Source organism: Medicago sativa, chromosome 5, assembly GCF_051527215.1.
Source record: "Medicago sativa cultivar Bolivia chromosome 5, Bolivia_mono, whole genome shotgun sequence".
Lineage (NCBI taxonomy): Eukaryota > Viridiplantae > Streptophyta > Magnoliopsida > Fabales > Fabaceae > Medicago > Medicago sativa.
Genome location: NC_140753.1, coordinates 63,248,811 through 63,275,478, shown reverse-complemented (window position 1 = coordinate 63,275,478; position 26,668 = coordinate 63,248,811). Strand labels below are relative to the sequence as shown.

The 26,668-nt window shown below is 32.3% G+C and overlaps 3 long non-coding RNA genes and 1 pseudogene across 6 annotated transcripts; 1 reads left to right on the top strand and 3 right to left on the bottom strand.

Annotated features, from left to right (window-relative positions):
* Nucleotides 1-891: 891 nt before the first annotated feature.
* On the bottom strand, nt 892-2,154 carry LOC146923915 (uncharacterized). The gene is made up of 2 exons (XR_015010939.1): nt 1,603-2,154; nt 892-1,219 (listed from the first exon to the last, which is right to left on the bottom strand). It is a non-coding gene; the product is annotated as an uncharacterized LOC146923915 (long non-coding RNA).
* A 5,073-nt stretch (nt 2,155-7,227) lies between these two features.
* Nucleotides 7,228-10,021, top strand: LOC146923914 (putative F-box protein At3g29830; annotated as a pseudogene).
* Nucleotides 10,022-10,232: 211 nt separating this feature from the next.
* Nucleotides 10,233-14,663, bottom strand: LOC146923913 (uncharacterized). Of its 4 annotated transcripts, XR_015009926.1 has the most exons (7): nt 14,145-14,649; nt 13,433-13,923; nt 13,289-13,351; nt 12,649-12,777; nt 12,500-12,541; nt 11,865-12,032; nt 10,233-11,003 (listed from the first exon to the last, which is right to left on the bottom strand). It is a non-coding gene; the product is annotated as an uncharacterized LOC146923913 (long non-coding RNA). The 4 variants fall into 4 exon arrangements; XR_015009927.1 differs by having other exon boundaries at nt 10,939-12,032; nt 13,433-13,616; nt 14,145-14,663; XR_015009928.1 differs by having other exon boundaries at nt 10,939-12,032; nt 13,433-13,613; nt 14,145-14,663.
* A 2,886-nt stretch (nt 14,664-17,549) lies between these two features.
* LOC146923912 (uncharacterized) lies at nt 17,550-20,023 on the bottom strand. The gene is made up of 2 exons (XR_015010938.1): nt 19,477-20,023; nt 17,550-19,387 (listed from the first exon to the last, which is right to left on the bottom strand). It is a non-coding gene; the product is annotated as an uncharacterized LOC146923912 (long non-coding RNA).
* Between the last annotated feature and the right edge of the window lie 6,645 nt (nt 20,024-26,668).

The following is a 26,668-nucleotide window of genomic DNA, read 5'->3' as shown; positions in this document are numbered from 1 at the left end:
GAGATTAAAGTTCCCCCTCTTTTCACCTCAAAACCTTTAAACAAGTTTCTTTATACCGCATTAGCCATGACCCCACTATACCCTTCGCCACAAGTAAAAACAAGAACAGGGCAAACATATCTCATTGCTTAAGACCCCTTTGAACACTAATTTCCTTTGTGGCACTTCCAATAACAGGAATGGACATATTTCCACAAAAAATACATGCCCTCATCCAAAGAATGGACATATTTCCATCTAACAAATATCTTCAAAATTTTAATCTAATGGCTCAAAATCATTCCTATCATTCTCACATAAAAACATTATTCTCACTTGATCTCCCTATATATGTGTGTGTGTGTGTTCGTTCTTTATTTTATTCCTTAGACTTTTTTATAAAAAATAATCAAATGGAAGCTTCATTTCATCACAATATATCCAAATAATAATATCGTAATTTTATTCATTTTTGTTTGATCTCATTGCCTTAATTGGTATCCAATTATGAATATAACAAAAATAATAAGGGTTTGTTTTGATTGACTTATAATTGAGCTTATACAAATAAATAAATTTTTATGTGTTATTCAAAAGTTTATCAAGATAGTTTATACAAAATCTAATTATGAAAATACAATTTTTGGTAGTAAAAAACTCATGAATTAACATAAAAGCTTATTTATAATATAAAAAAAATCTTATTTATTTACGTAAACAATTTTACATAAACTCAAAAGTAAGTCATTGTAAATGGGTCCTAAGTTGCAAAAGGTATAGTCAATTGGTAAATTGAGATGTTTATGACTTATGAGAGAGTCCCAGTGAATTCATTTTTTTATTAATAATTAGCCATAAACCTGAGGAATGATAGATTTCATGTGTTCTGATAGATTTTCCAGCACAGAAGTATCAAAGTGAATGATATGTTGCATACATAAGACAGAAGACATACATACATACATCATGTAAAAGTTAAAACGGGTCATGTCCAAATGGATCTGATAGTAAAATGAAGATCTAAATAATATATAAAGAGGTACATATAGAGAAAAAAGATAAAGGAGAAATAATAATGTGACCCCAACTCAAATATCTAAGAAGTAAATTAAAGCATTGAATGATTTATTATAGCACACAAAAGTTTCACCATGGTACAGACATACCTGAATAGCTTCACAGGGTGTGTCTTCTTTCAGTACATATATGCCACGAGTGAAAGGATCAAACTCCATCATTACTGAATATCACAACTCAAAATGCCACAAGATTAAGGATTACAGATATGAAATTGACATCATGTATACTAACTAGAGAACATTCATGATTGTGTTTCATAGATAATAAAGGTATTGCAAAAAAATTATTTGATTACTAGACTATGTGCAAAATGTTTTAACAAAAAGGTCTGCACGCAAGCTTGGTCTGAGAAGCAAATTAATCAAATTATCAAAGTTTTTTTAAGTATCTAATGATCCCAGTACAACCATGATTAAGATTGTATTTTATCACAATTTTCCACAATATTTTTGTTACCACAATCATCGTATAATAAAGCATTGCAAATTCTTATATATATGATGAAAAAAATAAATAACAAAACACAAAAATTAGCATAATTACCAGATTACCAATATTTTGCTCCAAAGCTAGCATAGTGTACTGGAAATCCTTCAGATCAAGAAACTGATGGCAGTGTTAGTCATTAATTGCAGCTGCAGCATCATCAGGATTCACATATCATCAAAGGGCTAATGGATTTGAATCAATCATACCTCTCAAAAGCTTGTGAATCCTGATGATGCTCCACCGGCAAGCAACGACTGGTTTCATCAGATCTCTCCGTGATTATCAGGTAAGGAGGTAAGGTAAGGTAGAGGAACCCTAACCCTATGAGTCCAAAATTTAATTCAAATCTAACAAAGAAGCTTTAACCTAAAACATTAATTAAGAGAAAATCATAAATCAGAGAGAAGAAGGGGTTGAGATTAATTAAGTGAAGAAGGTTTAAGGGTTTATATATTGGTTGGTGCTTAAAGATCTGGAGAGAGAGAGAGAGAGAGAGAGAGAGAGAGAGAGAGAGAGAGAGAGATCCTAATGGAAGGAGAATAATAGTACAATTTGATGTACGAGATTTGGAAAAGAAAACAAGATTACCTATTTAGAGGAACGGGTTGGCGGAGAATATGTATTGCATTTTCAATAAGCGGTTTCAAAGGGAACTGACAGACAGACATGACCTGCACCATCCAACTAGGGTTTCAACTCCCAACTACAATGTATTTTGATTGGTTACTGCATTCTTTATTTTTATTTTGTTAACCCTCTCATTCTTCGAGAAGATCTTGGTAGTCAATGAGTTCAGACTTGAGATAATTATAGTCTGACCAAGAATTTTTCCTCGAAGTTGGATTCTCAAAGACGATTTTGTATTTTTGTTGAACTCATTAACCACTTAAGTTTTAATCACTTGTTTTACTTTGATTTATGATTATTACTTAATTATATATTTTTGGGGAAATTAATTATATTAATATTTTTTTTTGGGTAAATAGAGATAACTTTCATTAACCAACACAATTATTACAAACTACATGGAATCAGGAATCAACTAAACAAAGAAACAAGAGCCAACCTCAAACAAACAATAAACCATTAGCCTCACAACCGAGTCATCAGAGTTTGCACCTTCTTGAATTGCAATCCTCTAATGTAAACAACCATTTTGATTTGGTTAAGGAGCTGTTGAACAGATCGGTAACAATTCTGAAATCTTCTACCATTCCTCTCCTTTCAGATCATATACAAGGTCACATTCAACATCATTCTACGGGCTTGATGCATACCATTGTTCCTATTACAATGAGACTAGACATATTGTAAATAGATTGCCAATTGCTAGTATTGACGCTCATATTCATCCATCTCATAGCACCTTTCCACACAACATCAACATATTCACAAGAAAAAAATAGATGAGAATGAGTTTCATTCTCCTTGGTACACAAAATGCAAACCTAATCACATTGGATACGTACTTTAAGCATCCTATCACAACTGGCAATCTAGCATGAATAATTAACCAAGTAACAAACAAACATTTTGGATGGGTTGGATTATTACATATCATTTTCCTCCACCCAACCTTTGCAAACTCACCTCCAAATGCATTATACATTCTCTTAATAGCGAAATTAGCTTGTTGAAATACACTGTCATTAACACTTGAAATAGTCTTTGCTGCACCAAAGATTTTTTTTATTACCCATGAAGCTTGTGCAGGCACATCCACGAGTAGCACATTCCTCCCCTTAGTGTAACATTCATGAACCCATTTCACTCATATAACGTCCTTCTTGTTTGCCAAGTTCCAAAGAAGTTTACAAATTACAGCTTGATTCCAAATTTTCAAATCAATTACATTCCAACCACCAGCTGTCTTAGGCAGACATATATGCTCCCAAGCAATAAGAGCTCTTTTAGAGGTGCCATATTTTCCAGTCCAGAAAAATACCCTACAAGCTGTTTGAATGAGCTTTAGAACCTTCTGAGGAAATTCAAAAAGCTGACTCCAATAAGTTTGAACACCAAACAACATTGATTTGATAAGTTGTAACCTACCAGCATAATGTTATTATTATTAATTCTTTTAAAAAATGATTATTATTAGTTAAAAAATTACTGACTTACATCTCTATTTGCATTTTTATATTGACAACTAGTGTAATGCAATATTTTTTTTGAATTTTTTTTTGTCAAGTAGCTTAGTGGTTAAAATTCACATTTTTCAAGGTAAATAAGTGGGGTGTCCGAGGTTCGAACCCCGACCCCTGCATATAACAATGCATGTACTTGCCAACTGGGCTATGTTCCCGGGGACAATGCAATATTTTTTTTAGAGGGAAACTAGTGTAATGCAATATTATTCTTTAGATAAAAAATTATAAAGAAAAATAAAACTTTAAATTGAAAATATAACATGAAATAATTAAATAAAATACTTAATTAGCTAAAATAAAATATAAAGTTACAAAGATGAAAAAAGCATACAAATTTACATGTAAAAAAAAAATATAAGGTTTTTTTTCAGGGAAGAAAACAAAAGGTAACACCCAAACAAAAAAATTATATTAAAAAAATTAGAATAATAAAATTGAAAACTCTTGGAAAACTTTTTTCATGCTTCTTTTTTTTTTTTTGAAAGATCGAAGTTTTTTCATGTTCTTGCTACATCTAGAAAACAAATTAGGAATATGGTCACAAAATTGATGAATGATAAGAATTTGAAGGTGAATTATCGTGAAGGTTTCACTACAAGAATTCCTCTAATTACTAACCAATTAAAAACTGTATTACTGACGAATTTATACCCTCAGTAATTACTGGCGGAATACCCTCAGTAATTACTAATGTAAGATTTTACCTTGTGCATCAACTATGGTTACATGAATATTTGGTTCCCATAGGATTGTTTTAAGAGGTAAATGTGTTCGCTGTGTGGAGTTTTTACGGGATCTCCTGCTGGCTGTGTTCTTAGATTTCTGTTTGGTCTTGGGCGTTATGCGTATAGCCGGCGCTTTTGTATTGTTCCCGCTGCTAGCTTTTGCAAGTCTTGTGAAGGCTTGGTATATAATAAATTTGTTGATTTACGCAAAAATAGTTTATTTTGTTAGTTTTCTGGATTGTATGAATATTATTGAAATATTTATGATTTTGTACGAAAACTCTTTATAAATTATATGAAATTATGATGATATGTCCCTTAATTAATTTATGTGTTATTAAATTTTATTTCCTTAATTTATTTGTGTTTATTTAATTTATTTCTTTAATTAAAATAAAAAGTGGGAATGGATAAAAAAAAAAAAAAAAGAAGGGTAAAGTACATTACTATGGAAATTTCTGTCAATAAAGCAAATCTGCATAATCATTACTGGCGGATTTTTCCCTCGGTAATGCGGTGTGGATGTGGTTTTGACAAAGCATTACTAAGGGGATTATTCCTCAGTAATTACTGACGGATTGTTCTTCCAGTAATTACTGAGGGAATAATCCCTCAGTAATGCTTTGTCAAAACCATCTCATTATTTACTAAGGGAAAATTCCGCCAGTAATATTACTGACGCCAGTATTACTAAGGAATACAAATCTGCCACTAATGTGTGTTACTGAGGGATATTTACATTACTGAGGGTTTATTTCCCCCAATAAAAACCAAATTTCTTGTAGTGTTTGCGAGCTAGGCGTGGAATACATTGAAAAATTATTTACATTCGCAAATTATGATCAAGAGTCAGTTTTACAAGCAATTCAGTCGTGTTTATCGCTTGAGGACAATCAAGTCCTCATTGCTCCTTTTCAAGATGAAGAGTTATGTGTAGTTGTTTTTCAAATGCACTATATAATAAGTCTTGGTAAATCCCGCATTTCACAAAAGGTTTTAGTCTCTTTGTGGTGGGAAAGTGATTGTGGCATGTAGGTCGTGGCTTGAAGAAGGTAACTTTCCTCATGTTCTTATTGGTGATACAAATATTATTTTGATTCCAAAATTTGATCAACCTAAGACTATGAAATATTAGGCCAATAGCTCGTTACAGTCAGATGTATAAAATACTATCCTAGACATTATCTAACAAATTACAAAAAAAAGTAGATAAAAAAATCCCAGTTGAGAAATCTGGGTTTGTTGCAGGAAGATCCATTATTGAGAGCCAGTTATTTCCTCACAAATTATCCATCATTTAAAGTGCAAGACTGAAGGTTGGAAAGGTGAAGCGACCCTAAAAACTAATATCATTGAAATCAAGGATCATGTTGATAACAAGAAATCATGTAGGGGTACTTAGTCATGGTGTTGGCAACTTTCTATCTCACATCACAAGCTATGAGCTCGCATCACGAGAATAGAACGACAAACCAAGGGGATCAATTATGTGGCTCTCACATCGTGAGCCAACATTCCCTAATATTTAGGGAATCTAGCGACTATAAATACTGGACCCTTAGGTTAATGGAAAAACACCTTTTGACGAGGAGACGAAGGCAGAAATGCAAATTTGGAAGGATTGGAGCGGCCAGAGTCATTCATGAGCCAAGAAATCATAATCGGGAGATTGTTTTCTCAGGCTTTTTATTTATATCTAATTGTATATATATTTAGAAGCTACGAGTAGTTAATGCTCTCTAGGTTAGGTTGTTTGAACCTTTCAAAAAAAAAATTTGAACAATAAAAAATGAACCATTCAATTATTGGTTATACTTAGACATTAATTAATGATAATTGTTACTTACATCGGCATTCTTAAACCCGTAAGGATTCTTGGCTTAACATTAGGGTGCAATAACTATTCAAAGGTATTAAAATCAAATAATCAATACAACTGTATTCATGGTTTATAGTTGCCCAAACAATTTAGGAAAGAAAATTTGACACCCACACCACCCCCCCCCCCCCCCCAACATTCATTACAAAAACACTAATCATAATCGCAATAGTGAAGTTGATACTAGACAATTTCCGTTGAGACCAATTTTTTTATAAATATTACTACTTATCAAAACACTAGTGTACCTGCTAGTATTTTGTCATCACATGTTTCGATTAGAGTTATCTTTTACCATCTTCGAGAGAATCTGATTTACTGCAAGATGGGTCAATTGGAAGTTCATGTATGTGACTACGGTCACTTAAACTACGTATACAACCTAAAACGTATTTTCTTCCAATAAAAGAGCCATGAAATCTTATCAAAAGAAATGAAAAATAAACACGCAATGAAATAAATAAAAATAGGGAACTAATTAAAAATGTACAAATTAATTGTGCGTATAAAAACTAGTAAAAAAAAATTGTATCTATAAGAAATATTCCTTATGCCACAATATATATATTATTAGTCTATCATTATAATTGTCCGACAATAGGTAACGACAGTTTAAGAAAAAAATTACAAGTTAACATAAAAGGATATTGACTGCATTAAAAAGAATTGTGAACGGATATCTCCATTCGTCCTCTAAAAAAAATATATTTCCATTCGTTACTTTTGGAAAAGAAATTATTTTTATTTATTTGTCATTTGATTTAGAGGCATTCCTTAAAAACCAAACGACACTATAACATTAATTGGATATCAGCCATTGCCATTATAAATACCTTCATTCTCTAGCTAGTAACATACACGAGAAAGAAAAAAACATACACGACAAAAACACATACACACATGATTTTCAACAATCTTGTCAATCATGGGAGCGAACATTGACAGGTTTAGTTTGTTGCATGATTCATTGCTATCAATTATTGCCTCCTCTCTCCCTTTTAAGGATGCTGTGAGAACTTCAATCCTTTCTAAAGATTGGAAGAAGGTATGCAAATTAACAAGAAACATAGAGTTCAATGAACTCTTCTTTGTTAAATTTGATCATCCTCAAGAAATTGTTTATGCTCAAAGAATGGCATTTTTGGATTTCATGAAAAAATGGATAGAAAATCATGGAGAAAATGCCATTGACAAATTCTCTATGACAATGTCAGCTCCCAAATTATTTAGTGAGGACATTGATCGATGTATTACATTCGCTATAAGAAATGGAGTGAAAGATTTGGAATTAGATTTCACTTCTCCAACATGGAACAAAGATAAGTTTTATTATAATAATTTTGTGGCTTCCATTGATTTGAGTAGTTATGTTTATAAGTATAGTGGACTTCAATCTCTGAAATTGTACTCCTGTGATTTTTCTGCTAGTGAAATGGTTAATTTTCATTCACTCAAAGAAATTTCTTTGGGTTTTATGAATGTAAGTATATGTGCTATTGAGGCACTTTTAACCAATTGTGAAATGTTGGAGAGTTTAAATTTTTATAAGTGCTGGAGTTTGGATGAAGATTTTATTCTGAAGGGAGAATATTTGAGGTTGAAAAAATTGGTTATCAATAGGTGTCATTTTAAGTTGAGTATTTTCAGAATTAATGCCCCAAATTTGAAGGTTTTCGACTATCACGGGTCACTTTTTGACATTGATATTCAATCACCTGCATTGGATGAGGTTAATCTTGACTTTCCCCTTATGCATGGATGTCAAAGCAAATGGTTCTTACTATCTTCACAAATTATTGAAAGATCTCCCTTCACCTAGAGTAATGACAGTTTGTAGTTATTGGCTTCAGGTACTTTTCTTTACCTTTTGGCGTTATTCTTAAGTTCTATTATTATTATTATTCTTATTTTTTTCGTACAATTTATTATTATTATTATTATTATTATTATTATTATTATTATTATTATTATTATTATTATTATTATTATTATTATTATTATTACATGATTTTTTTAAAGAAGACTTGCATGATATATTACTTTTATTGTATAAGTTTTGTTGTTAAAGTGATTTATGGCGAGATCTATGTCCTTTTCAATGAATTGTTTTGAAAATGTATTCTTTAGACCCGCATTTTGTTTTATATTTTTTTTCTTCTCTTCATTGGTTGAGTGTCATTTTCTTTCTTTCTCTTTTGTTTTTGCTGCTGAGAAAGTGTGTTTTCGTGGTTGGTGGAAAATGTATTTTTTCTTTTACAAATTAGTCCAATTAATTGTTATGTAGTTTTGTTTTCCTTAACTTAAGAATTGTATTCATGTCTGGTCATGTAAGATTGACCCTATAATATGACAAGGTTTGACTTGAATTATATTTGAATATAGAACTTGAAAAAGCGCTTATGTTAATATTTCAATAGTTAGTTTAACTTTGTAAATGGTAAATAATGTTTTTTGAATAAATGAGAATTTTTTATTATGTTTATTAATGGTTTGTGTATGGTATGAAAAGAATATTTATAAACTAGGATCAAAACGTACGTGTCGTAACATGAAGGTGAAACATTTGATAGTGAAGACCTCATTGCACCAACTTGAGTTTGAAGGAATTACATTCATGCTAAACAGCTGCCCTAACCTAAAGCATCTCACAATTGATATTGTTGAGAAAAGATATATGAATGTAAGTATTACAAAAGTTCAATTTGTTTTAAATGATTTGTTGTATATGTTATATAAATTTAATATTTTTAGAGGGTATATATTATAAGAATTTTATTTGTATACATTAATGTCGGCATAAACTATTTTTATACATGTATCTGATAATATTTCAACATATAGATATTGTAGATATGAGACATTAACATAATAAAGGGATATCATAGTTTAATTTAATTAATTGATTATATGTGCATAAAAAAGTTACATTGTTTAATTTTGGTGAACTTTTTTTTTGTTTACATAGTCAAAATATATAAATTAACTTATGTTTATAATTCGATTTTCATTTTGACAAGTCAACGTAAAAAAAATGATATTGTAAATAATGATAACACAAGGAATTCTAGCATTACTCTCTTTAACCATTCAAACACACTAGATTTTTTTTGACAAGTTGTTGTACACTTATTTAATATGTTTACAAACAGAATACCCTAATTTCCATGCAAATTCGGCCACCCTAATTTCCATGCAAACTCGGCTATATATAGCAAACACTAAACCGTGTTTCTCTAAAATAAAAAAAAAACTAAACCGTGGTAAATTACACAGACAGTAGAAGAATCATATATTTTGATTTTTGCAAATGGAAGGACGTGTCCTTACAACCTTCCTCTCATACCACTACTTAACTGGTATTCTAATTTAACATGCATTTTATCGATATGCATATTTTTGAGAATTGAACTATCGTTTTTGCGTTTTTTGTTTTTAGTTTGAGATGTTTACACCAATTTTGGCAGTCTTCCTATTTAGTTTTGTCGCAATTTCTTTGTCTATTATCTAAGGATTCACTACAAGAAAAACTGCATTTTGCGACTTTTAAAAATGCTGATTGCGACTGTTAAAAGGGTCGCAAATGCACATTTGCGACTGTTCCCCAACAGTCACATTTGTTGGGGTCGCAACAGTCATTTGCGACCCTTCCTAGAACAGCCACTCCAACTGCCGCAACAGGTGCTGCGACAGTTGCCAACCGTCGCAAAGGAGCGTTTTAATTTAATTTAAAAGGGCTTGCGACCCTTCAAAACAGTCGCAGATGTTAAGTTTTTTTTAAAAAAAATAAAGGCTTACGACCCTTCAAAACAGTCGCAGATGTTAAGTTTTTTTTAAAAAAAATAAAGGCTTGCGACCCTTCAAAACAGTCGCAAATGTTAATTTTTTTTTAAAAAAAAAATAAAAAATGAATGGGGCAGTTTTTGTTGCCAATTTAAATAAATATATTAATAAATACATAAAATACAAAAATATATAACTAAAAATAGCAAGACCATCACATAAAATGTGCCTTAACTAACATCCTTAATAATTGTTTTCCCGTTCAACTAAATAAAAGTTTAAGTTTTAACACAAGGTAGGCTAAGCCTCTACGTCATCCATGCTTCAATCCCAGAAGGCACTTGGGTGAGGAGAAGTGTTAGATTTAACAACTTAGGCTATAGAAATATTGGTTGATATTTGGATGCAGCAAACAGAAATCTATGTAACACTATTTTTATCAAGTTTTTATACCTTGATTTGACAAATTCACAGCACTCTCAGCCTATGTAAAACTAGGGAACCAATAAATAACCAAAATCCTTATGTCATTACCCGCCTCTTGAGAAGAAAGCTATATATTTGGTCATCACAATCTTCTTGACAAATGACATTATTCACAGCTTAAGCATTAGATAGCAGCCACACACACACACTCACATGTGAACCTAACCTAGTGCCATCTGAATGTGACATGCCTCCTAAAGGACTTTTAGATGTAGATCTTCTGACACGACTTGAGCTGCTCGGATAAGGTGATGTTCTGCTACACTCATGTGACAAAGACCTATCTTTTCTCTCCTTAGGCATTTTAAATGTTCTGAACTGAATTGAGTGAAGTAGAAGTTGCATACAGATAGCATCAACATCAGAAATTTAGCGAAACTGAATTTGCTTTAAAACTGATGTTTCACACATCAAACATCAATGCCAAAACAAATCCTGTAATTAGACATCAAATGCAGACAAATGTATCTATCAATAAACAAATGTATCTATCAATAAACTATCCTTAAGATAACTCCATGATTCCTTAGTTTCTAAAAATATTACAAACAAATGTATCTATCAATAAACAATACTCCCAAAAGCTGAAGCTTTTAATCTGAAGAACAATGAACGGTTTCATAGAACTAGTTAATTGCACGAGTTTATTAATAGGTTAACTTATTCCATTGAAGAACATAATTCAGCTCAACAGATTTCTGCTTTACTATACACTATATAATATACAAAGTATTGACAACTAATATTAAGTAGACCACATAAAGTTCATTATGATCAGGCCAAATCAAGGATGAATTGTGTAAGTGCAGATTTGACGACTGACAAATTTATGCATATAATGTGCATTTATACATAAGCATAGAAGGAGCATTTATGTTATAAACACCTGTTTAGCCAAACAGGGCCCAAAGCAAACAACATCAAAATTCAATTTTCATTATGCTCACCTCAAAACAGAGACTCAAATCAAAATCTGAAGAAAAAAAAAATCATAGGAGTAAAAGATTTAATCCATTTTCATCAAACAATCCAAGAGATTCAATAGGTAATAGGCATTGAACTTCAAAAAGAATCCAGTAACATAATTCGCTGCACTAGGAAGATAACCACAACCCAATTCGCGGGAACCAAATTCAAGTGCTTTGGCATCTTAGTAAGAACATAAACTAAAGAGTTGAAAAAAAAAAGTGAAACAGCAAAAAATTAACCAAAATCAGAAAGTGGAGAAATTACACAAATGTCTTATATAATGATGCAACTAATCAGATGCCAAAGTTATAGAGGCAATGTTTTTACCCTCTGTAGAAGAATTAATGGCATCTGATAACGGTTCACTAACTGCATTATTTTCATCTGTAGATGGCTTAGTGGCAGCTTGTCCGTCATCAACGGCAAACATATCAAAATCATCCGTGTTCCCAGATATTCCTTCTTCTCTTGCCCTGACCAATTTCTCATATCCATCTGAAAGAGAGAGATTGTAAAACGCATAAGCATTAGTAATTGGTGCTCCTACAAAAACATGTAGCATTCCTTGCTTTTCAGTCCTTGTAAATCTATACGTTGATATCGTTATTCATGGAAGATGAGACAAGAAAAATATTGAGATTAACTAATGCCCAGGACCAACTTCCCCTAAGTTTAAAGCTTAATGTGATGGTCCAAAAAATAACTTTCTTATTATAACACTGATGGTACGGCAAAATATTTCATTTCACATCCCGACCATAATACCAACACAAGTGGAATAGAATTATGTCATTAAAATACATGGCTAAGTTATAAATTAACCAGCATATTCCATCGTGTTAATAAAGTAACTCATATCACAATGTTTTGTGAGTCACAAAACATAAAAGTAAAGGTGTGAATACTTATACAACAATTAAACATAATAAAAATAAAGCAAAGGCATGATGTAATACACTGACCTGCTTCACGCTCAAAAACCTCTTTATGTTCATGATAAACATCTGCAACAAACACAAACAGATAAACAGAAAGAAGCCAATATTAAGCATCATGTGGTAAAAACAAATTTAGAAGCATATCAAGCTGGACAACACAAAGACAAAGGTACCATCAGGCTGTCATTCTTTAAAATCAATCTCTAAACCTGCAGAGACATGCATCGAACCGAGGAGGCAAGGAAATGGATCATGCATTCGAAAGACATCTATTGGATAGGTGGATGTACCAACTAAGCACCCTGCACCAAAGACTAGTTAAGCTACCATCTAAGAAATGCCAAATTCTACTAAGCAGCTAAACTAAAACAAATAAAAGTTACATAATATGAATTGACATTGATATGATGCAGCTATCTATCACTATAGCACATGTCAACAAATAATAAAACATTAACTAAAACTCGTCAATCATTAAAACTTCGTTATTAATGAGTTCACGACATTTCAGACAAATAATTAACTACAATTAAATCAATCAAAATCATATACTGTACATCTCAGTTGGCTATAAAAAGATTCATTCAAGCTATTCAAAACATTGATAATCAAGATATCATTGGCCACTCACTCAATCTGGGACCCTGAGAACAACCAATTTATCGATAACCCGTGCCCATTTCACACATCATATATTCATTTCATTCACAGATAGGAAAAAAAAACTCATGTTTTGAAAGGAAAAAGGGGCAAATTCAAAGAGGAATATATTATATAACTAAACAAAAAGTAATTTTATGTGAGTTGGCATACCTAATTATCATTACTACCAGAAGCAAGTTATCTGTCATCACAAGACCATTCCTATCCACATACCTATCAAGTTGAAGTATAAAAATTGCCATCAAACAGGAATTAGTGCTAGTTTAATGTGTATTCAAAAAATTATTTTTTTACCTCAAACTTATGGCTAACAGGCTTGCCAATAGGGTGACCTGAAACTGTCATGTCATGTTGAAGTATGTTCCTATCCATACTTCCTGAAGCCAAATATGCGAGAGTTCCATGTGCCATCTCTATTCACAATCATCAGAGTATATTTGAGGTGTTGTTGATGCTGCAAAGTTGCAGAATCCATCTTCTAAAACAAATATCTTGTTAATGCATATCATCATGAACTTTTAACCAGATAGATATAATAAGCCCCTCATGGTAACAATATTAAGAGACCAATATAAATTGGAACTGGTATGAACAAATTTCCAATGTTAAAGAAAGTATGAATGCTCTAAATGTATATATGCATAACATAACAATATATAAATCCATTCTCAAAACTTTACAAATTTTACTCCTGGAATCTCAACAAACCATTTAAAAGGCAAATATATCACACATAAAGGCATGACGGTAAATGGTTCTCTCTGTTTTGTTGTCTTCGTTTTTCACTGAACAAAAATAAATTAAAAATAAATTAAGAATTGATAGTACTGCATGTTAAGCATAGAACATTGAATCCTTGACACACACAAAAAATTATACTATAACAACACTGAATCCTTGACACACACAAAACTAATACCCAACCAAAGCAAAATTGGGGAGGATAAGGGAACAATTTTTTTTAGGGTTTTTGAAGCTAGTGAAAGAATTAAATTATAGGACAAACCTGCGTTTTTCAGCAACGATGGGGGAGGCGATGATGGGAGAACTTGCCTCACGATGATGGGAGACGACGACGAAAGATTCCGGCGTACGGTGGGAGACAGAACTGATGACGAGAGAGAAGTGTTGAGGTTCAAGTAGGAGGTTAGGTTTTGTCATGAGTTCCGATTTTGGCGATTAGGTTTTGGGTTCCGATTGATTGAGAGTGAGAGTGAGATGGAGATGGAGATGGAGATTCTAAGTGAGAGTGATTGAGAGTACCAAACTGTAGAAAGAGATTTGAGACTGAGATTTGTGAGTGAGATTTGAGAGTGGGGTTTTGGGAAAGTGAGAAGGGGGGAACGAAAATTTGGTAAAGAGGGGAATGAAAATATACAACGCGGCTTCTAATTAATTAACAAAAAAAAATCTGCGACGGTTCACCCTAACAGCCGCAACAACTGTTGCAAAAATGCACTTTGAGGCAGTTGCAAGGTAAGGGTCGCAGATGAAGTGTCGCAATTTGCAGTTTTTCTTGTAGTGATTCAGACAGTGTCGTGTAATGTCATGTTTTTTGAACTTAATCTGAATTTTGTTTCGTTCAAAACCTTATTCTACTGTTAATATTTGGTAAGAAAATAAAGTTAATAACTTAAATTAGTGTAATTTTTGTATTTTTTTGTTGTTTTTTTGCAGTCGTTTCATAGCATAGTATTGAATGTATAATCAATATGATATTTATAAGAGTAGTGTAATTTGAACATCAATTTATGTGACAACCAAATGGACAACCACATTTTCACAAAGAAAAGTGTGAATTGACACAGAAACCAAAGTAATAGAGAGATAAAGTGAAATTATAATGTGAGTATGAGAGAGAAAGTTGTCACAAAAGTTGTTAAAAAATGGTTGTACAAATATCATTTCTCTATTTATAAAAGGCCTCCAACCCTAGGTGAAACATACATCTTGATTGCTTCTAGACTCTTTTTCAACTCATTGACTTGAAAGTTGGAGCATTTGTAGGTACACCACCCCCTCACATAGTAGCATGTAGCATCGCAGTCTTCCGCCGCATCTAACAAACTTCAGCCATCCAGGTATGTTTTTTTTTGTTTCTTCTTTCTTTTCTCATGTGTATCGCAGGGAAAATTAACAAGATTGTGCTTGTGATAACCTTCAATTTGTTTATAAAACCATAAATAACGTACATGATTTCCCTAAAAAAAAAAGTGCATGATTCTTTTCCTTTTCTTGGTCATGCTAAATATAACATGCCTCCATGTGAACAATATTGTTTTTTTCTTCTCGCAAACAAAATGTGCAAGACATTGATAGGAAAGTTGGATTTTGGGTATATAGTAAATGTGATTCAAACCAATTATATATATACGCAAACCTGTAGTAGTCAAATATATTGACACAAAACTTCATATAAAAAATATATATTTAACAAGAAAGGCAACTTGTTCACATGCTGCTACTTTGCAATTTGAACGGAAATAAGAATTAATTAAGTAAATATAAACCTTTCACTTGACCAAAACAAAAACCCTTTTAGAAAAGGGAAAAAAAATTGCATAGGCATCTTTCATTAAAAAAAAAAAAATCACAATTACAATGATACTTCAACTTGTGTCTCTTAGGAATTCATGGTGGTTCCTACGACAGTCTATTCCTTATATATTTGTTTTATCTTAAAAATGCTACATTCTAAGTGAATTGGCAAGCTAACCCGTCAACAAAAAAGAGTTTGTTTTGCCATTCTGATCTCATGAAAATAAAAACATAGTTATCATTCATTTTTAAAATTTCAGTTTGGTTCACAGTTTACCTAATAGCAACACATTCTCTAACATTGTTCCTCCTATACTCTGCTTATGATTATGAAAAATTCATATGGATTTCACAAATACAAGTGACTCATTACTTATTTAGCGTGACCAATTTTTAAAGTTGTGGTCCACATGAAATTTAAAAATATTGAAAATAGAGTGTTAAAGATTATTCTATTTGAGATGTGTCGTACATTAAATATTAGTATCTCTATGAGTGAGAATTCAAACTTTAGTTCGCTGCATTGTGAGAAACATTGTAGTTAATTATATTTTCTTGTTTATTTCTCAAGGGCCAGTTTTTCATGTACGATTCACGAATAATGAAACAAATGCACAAATACTTTCCATTGTTTTTTAAAGGATTTGGATCCTCTAATGTAAAAAGAACTTAAGAGAGTTCTGTGGATGATCTTACTATTAAAATGCATTGGTTTCTGCAACTTCAAAAATTATAACTGGAATTTAATTCATTTCAATGATGAGATCATATGACATAACCTTCTCAATTTTTTTCACGATTATAAGGATTCAAATCTTTTGACCAACTTAGTTCGTGTCAAACGGTCAAAAGAATATTTGGGATTTTCCTCAAACCTTGTTTAATTGGAGGCTTTGAAGGCTTGGGTTTTGGAACGTCTAAAACAAAACCCCAGTTCTATCTAAGTTGGACCTTAAATGTCTAAAATCTTCCTCAGCCAAAATAGAAAATTGCTTTTTTGACAACTATTTTTTCCTAAACACACATAAAAAAGACTTACTTACCCTCAACAGTAGTTGCTCAGCGGTAGTTAACTACTGTTATAGTCATTCCCATGCTTGCAGTACAGCCCACCCTACCTCCTACTATTCAACCATCACCTTCCATCACACAACCTCAAAAAATCCCCAAATTCCAAAAATTTTCACTCAAATCATTGGAGAAGGATTGCTAGAAGATTTCTACACACATTTGACGTCAAGAACATGCAATGCATATTTTAACCCGTTTAAATTTGTGCATTTTTTTGCCATTTTTTTAAAAGTTTCCTGACATGTAGCGCAGCGGTTCACTACCATTGGGCGGAAGATACACAAGAGCGAAGAGGCGGCAGCATGAGAATTTGAATTTTTGGATCAATGTGATCGCTTCCAAACACTCATGAAAATTGAAAGAGGTGAGAGAGACCGTCATCACCCAAAAAAGTTTCAAACCAAGACAATCCAATTTTGTGTGTTTAGGAAAACATTGTTGTCAAATAAGCAATTTTCGCCAATATATACACCTCTTGTATCTAAGGGTTGTTAATAATATCTCTTTGGAGAAAAAACACAAAAGAAGAAGAAAAAGATTGAAAGAAAATATAAAGAAAATTGCTCCATAGACCCCTTATATTACTCAACCTTTGAAATAATCTGATCAAGAGTTGCGATTCGATTCAAAAAATAACGATTGAGTTGTAACTCACAATAGATCTATATGATTAAGAGTTATGAATCCGATACATCCGAAGGATTTTAAAGCAAACTGAGAGTCACATAGAGCAATTGTCGCATGAAAATAATAACACAACACATTTAACAGGTTTTTGCCTGTAAAAAAAAAGAAGGGAGACTTTTTGATCCAAAATGGACCGTGTTATGAATTTTACTAAAAGAGATCAGATCATATTCCACCAAGAACACATATAACAAAGAAAAATGGATATTCACTTTCACCAATGCATAAACATAAGCTTATCATGGCTTTTTATGAATAAGAGCGATGCAATCTATATATATGTTACTATAAGCTCAACATTTGAACATAAAAAATTATAACCAACATAAAATTATAACCAACATATGAAGTTATTGTTCCTATCGGATAGATTCCTTTCTTGTGTGTACGAAATTATTGAATGGTGCTCCTGTATGAAAACATTATGATGGGTAATACAGAAGCAAAAAAAAGGGGAAAACTTTAGCATTCCAATAATGTTAACCGTACATTTTATGCATTTCAATTATGTTATCCGTACACTATTATTTGTAATTTGTATATTTGCACACCTCTCTTTTACTTTCACTTGTATTTTTATTTAGAGAGAAAAGTTATACATCACCTCTTGTCTAAAATTCAAGAACCCACACGCCATCTTCACAAATCTCAATGAAACATTCACTCCAATCAACAAACTCTTATAAAAATTAACCTTTAGACCCGATTTCATTTCAAAACCTCTTAGCAAAGGTCCAAAGTTTTCGAATCGATGTTTCTCCTATACAAAGCCTGTCATCCGCGTATTGTAGATGAGAGATTAAAGTTCCCCCTCTTTTCACCTCAAAACCTTTAAACAAGTTTCTTTACACCGCATTAGCCATGACCCCACTATACCCTTCGCCACAAGTAAAAACAAGAACAGGGCAAACATATCTCATTGCTTAAGACCCCTTTGAACACTAATTTCCTTTGTGGCACTTCCAATAACAGGAATGGACATATTTCCACAAAAAATACATGCCCTCATCCAAAGAATGGACATATTTCCATCTAACAAATATCTTCAAAATTTTAATCTAATGGCTCAAAATCATTCCTATCATTCTCACATAAAAACATTATTCTCACTTGATCTCCCTATATATGTGTGTGTGTGTGTTCGTTCTTTATTTTATTCCTTAGACTTTTTTATAAAAAATAATCAAATGGAAGCTTCATTTCATCACAATATATCCAAATAATAATATCGTAATTTTATTCATTTTTGTTTGATCTCATTGCCTTAATTGGTATCCAATTATGAATATAACAAAAATAATAAGGGTTTGTTTTGATTGACTTATAATTGAGCTTAAACACACACACTCAAAATAACCCTTATTATTTTTGAGTGACCGATAAATTGTTTTGATTGACTTATAAAATCTTGTGGCACCATGGTACAGACATACCTGAATAGCTTCACAGGGTGTGTCTTCTTTCAGTACATATATGCCACGAGTGAAAGGATCAAACTCCATCATTACTGAATATCACAACTCAAAATGCCACAAGATTAAGGATTACAGATATGAAATTGACATCATGTATACTAACTAGAGAACATTCATGATTGTGTTTCATAGATAATAAAGGTATTGCAAAAAAATTATTTGATTACTAGACTATGTGCAAAATGTTTTAACAAAAAGGTCTGCACGCAAGCTTGGTCTGAGAAGCAAATTAATCAAATTATCAAAGTTTTTTTAAGTATCTAATGATCCCAGTACAACCATGATTAAGATTGTATTTTATCACAATTTTCCACAATATTTTTGTTACCACAATCATCGTATAATAAAGCATTGCAAATTCTTATATATATGATGAAAAAAATAAATAACAAAACACAAAAATTAGCATAATTACCAGATTACCAATATTTTGCTCCAAAGCTAGCATAGTGTACTGGAAATCCTTCAGATCAAGAAACTGATGGCAGTGTTAGTCATTAATTGCAGCTGCAGCATCATCAGGATTCACATATCATCAAAGGGCTAATGGATTTGAATCAATCATACCTCTCAAAAGCTTGTGAATCCTGATGATGCTCCACCGGCAAGCAACGACTGGTTTCATCAGATCTCTCCGTGATTATCAGGTAAGGAGGTAAGGTAAGGTACGGTAGAGGAACCCTAACCCTATGAGTCCAAAATTTAATTCAAATCTAACAAAGAAGCTTTAACCTAAAACATTAATGAAGAGAAAATCATAAATCAGAGAGAAGAAGGGGTTGAGATTAATTAAGTGAAGAACGTTGAAGGGTTTATATATTGGTTGGTGCTTAGAGATCTGGAGAGAGAGAGAGAGGGAGAGAGGGAGAGAGAGAGAGAGAGATCCTAATGGAAGGAGAATAATAGTACAATTTGATGTACGAGATTTGGAAAAGAAAACAAGATTACCTATTTAGAGGAACGGGTTGGCGGAGAATATGTATTGCATTTTCAGTAAGCGGTTTCAAAGGGAACTGACAGACAGACATGACCTGCACCATCCAACTAGGGTTTCAACTCCCAACTACAATGTATTTTGATTGGTTACTGCATTCTTTATTTTTATTTTGTTAACCCTCTCATTCTTGGAGAAGATCTTGGTAGTCAGTGAGTTCAGACTTGAGATAATTATAGTTTGACCAAGAATTTTTCCTCGAAGTTGAATTCTCAAAGACGATTTTGTACTTTTGTTGAGCTCATTAACCACTTAAGTTTTAATCACTTGTTTTACTTTGATTTATGATTATTATTTAATTATATATTTTGGGGAAATTAATGTTATTAATATTTTTTTTTGGGTAAATAGAGATAACTTTCATTAACCAACACAATTATTACAAACTACATGGAATCAGGAATCAACTAAACAAAGAAACAAGAGCCAACCTCAAACAAACAATAAACCATTAGCCTCACAACCAAGTCATCAGAGTTTGCACCTTCTTGAATTGCAATCCTTTAATGTAAACAACCATTTTGATTTGGTTAAGGAGTTGTTGAACAGATCGGTAACAATTCTGAAATCTTCTACCATTCCTCTCCTTTCAGATCATATACAGGGTCACATTCAACATCATTCTACAAGCTTGATGCATACCATTGTTCCTATTACAATGAGACTAGACATATTGTAAATAGATTGCCAATTGCTAGTATTGACGCTCATATTCATCAATCTCATAACACCTTTCCACACAACATCAACATATTCACAAGAAAAAAATAGATGAGAATGAGTTTCATTCTCCTTGGTACACAAAATGCAAACCTAATCACATTGCATACGTACTTTAAGCATCCTATCACAACTGGAAATCTAGCATGAATAATTAACCAAGTAACAAACAAGCATTTTGGATGGGTTGGATTATTACATATCATTTTCCTCCACCCAACCTTTGCAAACTCACCTCCTAATGCATTATACATTCTCTTAATAGAGAAATTAGCTTGTTGAAATACACTGTCATTAACACTTGAAATAGTCTTTGCTGCACCAAAGATTTTTTTTATTACCCATGAAGCTTGTGCATGCACATCCACGAGTAGCACTGATAAATGCTTAAAAGTATTATAATTCATGTGTTAAAATAGGCATTTTAGTGACTTGTTCTGCAAGTTATCTAAGGAAAAGCAATCATTTGTTGTAATTTCACCATTTATGCTTTATATGCCTAATTCCATCCCTCTTATGCAGGAAATGACAAGCAAGGAACAAGAAAGAAGCTCAAAAACCAAAGTCAGCACGCTTAAGCGTCCTCAGCACGCTTAAGCGTCCAAAATGCCGAGAGCAACTTATTGCACGCTATTGGTACGCTTCCAGCACGCTTCTAGGATTCAAGCAGCACGATTAAGCGACCTCAGCTCGCTTAAGCGTGCAAGTTCCAGTAGCCAACCTTCATGTACGCTGTCAGCACGCTTGTGGTACGTTTGTCAAAGAGTTAGCTAGCACGCTTAAGCGACCTCAGCTCGCTTAAGCGTACAAAATGTCGAGAGCTCAGCTTTGCACGCTAACAGCACGCTCCCAGCACGCTTGAGCGAACTGCTTCAGGTTGCAAGTGATAAGGCACACGTGGCTGCTTCCCATTAGCCAACGGAAGATTTCCAGGAGGCACGCTTAAGCGACCCTTACACGCTTAAGCGTGCAGGCACGAATTCAGCCCGTATAAATAGCTTTCTCTTCTCTTTCCAGCCATTCTCTTACTGTTTTATTCATCTTTTCTGGTTTTTAGAGAGAGGTCAGGGCATTTTCTAGAGAGAAACACAAAGCAAGGTAGTTAGGAGTAGATTCAAACCAAGATTTGTTGAGACATCATGGATCTTGTCATTGAATCTTCATCTCTTCTTCATCCTTTGCAAGGCTATCATAGACATATGTAGCCACATCTACTCTTGAGGTTTTGAGGTATTCAAACAAGCTATTATGTAATCTTTTAATCATTTAATATATGGTTCTAGCTATTTATTCAATATTGTTGTTATTCTTGCATTTAATGTTTTATTGAGATTTAAAATGATATGGACACATGCTTTTGAATCTAGAAATAGAATAACAATCTATCTTAAGTTATCACTCTAGACATAGATGTTAATATTTGATAATCACTTTTAATCTAGAACTTAATGCTTTTGGGTAATTTAATCGGTTGGAAAATCGTCGATTAAACTATCCAATCGACTTTGTGATCGTTTAAATGTTTGGGAAATCGATGTTTAAACGATCCCTTAGAAATAACGATATCATTTGGACATGAATGATATTGTCGAGTGATTGTGATAATATCGTTTAAAAAGCTAGAATCCGTTAATCGATCGAGAGATTGCAACTGTTACGCTTGGTTGATATCTCTGACCCCAAGCGAAATAGCCCTATCTCTTCTCGTTTTACTTTTATGTCGAATAGGAAAATAGTTTTACACAAACAAACATTTTATACCCAAACACTTAATATGATAAATATTGTGAAAATGCTTAAGATATACGCAACTCCCTGTGGATACGATCCTATATATACTCACGTGTAAATAGTCTTATGAGATGTAAAAATCTTATATCAAGCACATTCCTTCCCTTAGTGTAACATTCATGAACCCATTTCACTCATATAACATCCTTCTTGTTTGCCAAGTTCCAAAGAAGTTTACAAATTGCAGCTTGATTCCAAATTTTCAAATCAATTACATTCTAACCACCAGATGTCTTAGGCAGACATATATGCTCCCAAGCAATAAGAGCTCTTTTAGAGGTGCCATATTTTCCAGTCTAGAAAAATACCGTACAAGCTGTTTGAATGAGCTTTAGAACCTTCTGAGGAAATACAAAAACCTGACTCCAATAAGTTTGAACACCAAACAACATTGATTTGATAAGTTGTAACCTACCAGCATAATGTTATTATTATTAGTTCTTTTAAAAAATGATTATTATTAGTTAAAAAATACTGACTTACATCTCTATTTGTCTTTTTATATTGACAACTAGTGTAATGCAATATTTTTTTTAATTTTTTTTTGTCAAGTAGCTTAGTGGTCAGAATTCACATTTTTCAAGGTGAATAAGTGGGGTGTCCGAGCTTCGAACCCCGACCCCTGCATATAACAATGCATGTACCTGCCAACTGGGCTATGCTTCCGGGGACAATGCAATATTTTTTTTTAGACGGAAACTAGTGTAATGCAATATTATTCTTTAGATAAAAAATTATAAAGAAAAATAAAACTTTAAATTGAAAAATATAACATGAAATAATTAAATAAAATACTTAATTAGCTAAAATAAAATATAAAGTTACAAAGATGAAAAAAGCATACAAATTTACATGTAAAAAAAAATATAAGGTTTTTTTTTCAGGGAAGAAAACAAAAGGTAACACCCAAACAAAAAAATTATATTAAAAAAATTAGAACAATAAAATTGAAAACTCTTGGAAAACTTTTTTCATGCTTCTTTTTTTTTTTGAAAGATCGAAGTTTTTTCATGTTCTTGCTACATCTTGAAAACAAATTAGGAATATGGTCACAAAATTGATGAATGATAAGAATTTGAAGGTGAATTATCATGAAGGTTTCATTACAAGAATTCCTCTAATTACTAACCAATTCAAAACTGCATTACTGACGGATTTATACCCTCAGTAATTACTGGCGGAATACCCTCAATAATTACTAATGTAAGATTTTACTTTGTGCATCAACTATGGTTACATGAATATTTGGTTCCCATAGGATTGTTTTAAGAGGTAAATGTGTTCGCTGTGTGGAGTTTTTATGGGATCTTCTGCTGGCTGTGTTCTTAGATTTCTGTTTGGTCTTGGGCGTTATGCGTATGGGCGGCGCTTTTGTATTGTTCTCGCTGCTAGCTTTTGCAAGTCTTGTGAAGGCTTGGTATATAATAAATTTGTTGATTTAAGCAAAAATAGTTTATTTTGTTAGTTTTCTGGATTGTATGAATATTATTGAAATATTTATGATTTTGTACGAAAACTCTTTATAAATTATATGAAATTATGATGATATGCCGCTTAATTAATTTATGTGTTATTAGATTTTATTTCCTTAATTTATTTGTGTTTATTTAATTTATTTCTTTAATTAAAATAAAAAGTGGGAATGGATAAAAAAAAAGAAGGGTAAAGTACATTACTGTGGAAATTTCTGTCAATAAAGCAATCTGCATAACCATTACTGGCGGATTTTTCCCTCGGTAATGTGGTGTGGATGTGGTTTTGACAAAGCATTACTAAGGGGATTATTCCTCAGTAATTACTGACAGATTGTTCTTCCAGTAATTACTGAGGGAATAATCCCTTAGTAATGCTTTGTCAAAACCATCTCATTATTTACTAAGGGAAAATCCTGCCAGTAATATTACTGACGCCAGTATTACTGAGGAATACAAATCTGCCACTAATGTGTGTTATTGAGGGATATTTACATTACTGAGGGTTTATTTCCCCCAATAAAAACCAAATTTCTTGTAGTGTTTGCGAGCTAGGCGTGGAATACATTGAAAAATTATTTACAGTCGCAAATTATGATCAAGAGTCAGTTTTACAAGCAATTCAGTCGTGATTATAGCTTGAGGACAATCAGGTCCTCATTGCTCCTTTTCAAGATGAAGAGTTCGGTGTACTTGCTTTTCAAATGCACTATATAATAAGTCTTGGTATGAATGTCTTGAATCCCGCATTTCACAAAAGGTTTTGGTCTCTTTGTGGTGGGAAAGTGATTGTGGCATGTAGGTCGTGGCTTGAAGAAGGTAACTTTCCTCATGTTCTTATTGGTGATACAAATATTATTTTGATTGCAAAATTTGATCAACCTAAGACTATGAAATATTAGGCCAATAGCTCTTTACAGTAAGATGTATAAAATACTATCCAAGACATTATCTAACAAACTACAAAAAAAAATTGGATAAAAAAATCCCAGTTGAGAAATTTAGGTTCGTTGCAGGAAGATCCATTATTGACAACTAGTTATTGCCTAACAAATTATTCATCATTTAAAGTGCAAGACCGAAGGTTGGAAAAGTGAAGCGACCCTAAATTTAAAACCAATATCATTGAAATCAAGGATCATGTTGATAACAAGAAATCATGTAGGGGTACTTAGTCATGGTGTTGGCAACTTTCTATCTCACATCGTAAGCTATGAGCTCGCATCGCGAGAATAGAACGACAAACCAAAGGGATCAATTATGTGGCTCTCGCATCGTGAGCCAACTTTCCCTAATATTTAGGGAATCTAGCGCCTATAAATACTGGACCCCTAGGTTGATGGAAAAACACCTTTTGACGAGCAGGCGAAGACAGAAATGCAAATTTGGAAGGATTAGAGCGACCAGAGTCATTCATGAGCCAAGGAATCATAATCTGGTGATCGTTTTCTCAGGCTTTATATTTATATCTAATTGTATATGTAATGCAAATTTGGAAGGATTAGAGCGACCAGAGTCATTCATGAGCCAAGGAATCATAATCTGGTGATCGTTTTCTCAGGCTTTATATTTATATCTAATTGTATATGTTTAGAAGCTATGAGTAGCTAATCCTCTCTAGGTTAGGTCATGAAATAGGAACTTTCCTGTAATTGTTTAATTATTATGTAACTTTAAATGATTCTATGAGTTTCAATCGGTTACTTTATTATTTTATTCGGTTAATATTATTTTTAATGCATTTTATATGTTTATGAATGTTTATAAACTGATTTAGGTTACAAAGATTATTAACCCTAACTTTGTTGGCTTGACCTGTTTGAACCATTCAAAAAAAAAAAATTGAACAATAAAAAATGAACCATTCAATTATTGGTTATACTTAGACATAAATTAATGATAATTGTTACTTTACGTTGACATTCTTAAACCTGTAAGGATTCTTGGCTTAACATTAGGGTGCAATATCTATTTTACTCAAAGGTATTAAAATCAAGTAATCAATACAACTGTTTTGGATGCAAGATAGGAAAGGAAATCTGACATCCTCGCTCTCTCATGTTTTGTAAACATTACTAATTAAAACACTAGTGTACGTACCTGCTAGTATTTTGTCATCACATTTTTTTATTAGCGTTGTCTTTTAGCATCTTCGAGAGAATCTGATTTAATGCAAGATGGGTCAATTGGAAGTTCATGTATGTGACTACGGTCACTTAAACTATGTATATAAGCTAGAATGTATTTACTTCCAATAAAAGAGCCATGAAATCTTATCAAAAGAAATAAAAAATAAACACGCGATGAAATAAATAGAACTAATTAAAAAATGTACATATTAATTGTGCGTATAAAAACTAGTCAAAAAAATTGTATCTATAAGAAATATTCCTTATGCCACAATATATATTATTAGTCTATCATAATAATAAAAATCATTATAATTGTCTGACAATAGGTACGACAGTTTAAGAAAAAAAATTACAAGTTAACATAAAAGGATATTGACAGCATTAAAAAGAATTGTGAACCGATATCTCCATTCGTCCTCTAAAAAAAAATTATTTCCATTCGTTGCTTTTGGAAAAGAAATTATTTTTATTTATTTGTCATTTGATTTAGAGGCATTCCTTAAAAACCAAACGACACTATAACATTAATTGGATATCAGCCATTGGCATTATAAATACCTTCATTCTCTAGCTAGTAACATACACAAGAAAGAAAAAAACATACACGAGAAAAACACATACACACACGATTTTCAACAATCTTGTCGATC